Source organism: Frankliniella occidentalis, unplaced genomic scaffold (genome assembly GCF_000697945.3).
Source record: "Frankliniella occidentalis isolate FOCC.00 unplaced genomic scaffold, Focc_3.1 Scaffold76, whole genome shotgun sequence".
Classification (NCBI taxonomy): domain Eukaryota; kingdom Metazoa; phylum Arthropoda; class Insecta; order Thysanoptera; family Thripidae; genus Frankliniella; species Frankliniella occidentalis.
Genome location: NW_026267206.1, coordinates 537,713 through 539,778, shown reverse-complemented (window position 1 = coordinate 539,778; position 2,066 = coordinate 537,713).

The window sequence follows — 2,066 nt, the reverse complement described above, 5'->3', positions numbered from 1 at the left end:
GTAGGCAACCCACCAGCCTCCTTTGCTGGCATTCGAACCAGCGACCACTCTCTGTTGTACGCGATTGAACCCGCCTAGCTCCGTTAGCACTCAAGCGCCTGGACGTGCCGCCCAGGCGGAGGAGCGCCTGCCGGAGCCAGAGTAGGCAACCCGTCGGTCATGGACGTCCGCAGTTGTCACACTCGGCCGCCCGGTCGGCCGGCCGCGTTCGAGGAGCGCGCCCTCCCGCGCGCGATGTCCGCAGTTGTCACTCCTGACCCTCGGGACCCAGGTCATGTCCGCAGTCGTCCACACGCCGGTTTTACCTTGCGTAATACCCTGTACACCTGACCTGGGTATTACACGGAATTACGCACAATGTAATACCGAAAAATATCAAAATATGCTTTAAAATGGTAATTTTTTCCATGTAATACCGGCGTAATACCGCGGAAGACAGTGTAATACGGAGTATACTCTGTTCACGTTTTCTTGAAGTAAAACCCCCCCTCGTTGACGGCGTCCTCATTGACGGCGTCCTCATTGACGGCGTCCTAATGACGTCGTACTCAATGACGGCGTCCTCATTGACGGCGTCTTCAATGACGGCGTCCTCGATGACGGCATCCTCGGTGACGGTGTCCGTCAATGACGCCCTGCTCATTGAAGTCCTCACCGCCGGGGATCCTCTCAACGGGCACCTCCTTTGATGTGCCTTTATCTCACAAACCGCCGTTCGTTTCACACTCTCCGGTTCATTATCAAGAAGCAGGCGCCCTTGATGATAAAGCTGCTTCCGAACACGGCCAACCCTTGTATCCTAGATCACGATTATACCTTATCGCGGTCCAGAAGGGGGACTCGCCCTAAAGGCGCGCGGGCCCTCCCAGGTAAACTGACTGAGACGGCAGCCTGCGGAAGGGCGCCGCCGCCGAAAGCGACTCGGGAACCCTGCCGACGGGGCGGCCCGATGAGTGGCCTCGCCACAATGGAGGACACCGCGTCTCTTCCCAGCAGAGGTGTGCGGGCGGGGCGGGCACAGCACTCTCGCTAAAAGAGATACACGGCACGTCGTGCACGCCCACGCACGCCCGCTGCACGCCCGCTGCACGCGCGCGTCCTTAAGTCACGAACGGAAATCGGGGCTTGATTAACGCGTCGCAATTACCACATTTACATAATGACGACTGCGTTAGCGTGTGTGTGTGTGTGTGTGTGTGCAGTGCGCGGCGAGGTGCCGCGGGTACAGACTCCCCCCCCCCACCCAATCCGTCGCGGTTCTGCCCTTTACCCAAACGACTAACTGCTGCCTGGCTAGGGATTTCCCGGGTGGAAGAATTAATAGTTCGAACTATATGCGACTTCAGTAGTTAAACTTCGTTGGAATCTGATTAAATTTAATTTTTAGACAGTCCCCAAAAATGGCTCTTCTCTTAAAATATTTTTGCGAAATGTTTGAAGATGGTTTTTTTTGTTGTTTTTTTAAATATCTGATTTTTTTCATGAAAAGTTTTTAATTTTTTTATTTTTTCTGGAAACATTAAATTTTTTTCCAATTTTTCTCAGGGGATGTTTCCAATTTTCCCTCAAAAAATTTCGGACGTTAAAATCCCCTCAGTAACTACAACTCCGCCTTTCCAACAAATGATTTTTCTCATCGGGATTGAGTGAGCAATCACACACAGAGGAGGGCCTAACCCACACGCCGGGGCGCGGGGCGGGGCGTCGGTTCCGTTTACCGGCGGCGCTGCAGGTCCTCCAGCGGCACGCCCAGCCTGGCGCCGCGCGCCGCTCACAAGGGCCTAAGTAATTTGGATTGGAAATGATTGGATTGGAATGCGGGCCGGTGAGCGTGTTTCCGCACTAACAGAGAGCGGCCCGCACGAGATGTCCCTGCTGCGCGTGCAGCGGCGTGCAGCGCCCATGGCATGGCATGCACCGATTGCCATTAAACGGTTTTTGACCACGCGGCGCCCCCGTACCCCGTCTTACGTCTTACGGGGAAAATTGTAATGCCCGAGACAGTAAACATTGCAGATTATAGTTCGCTGCATGAGCCCGCTTGCACCGTGATTGCGATTTTTTTT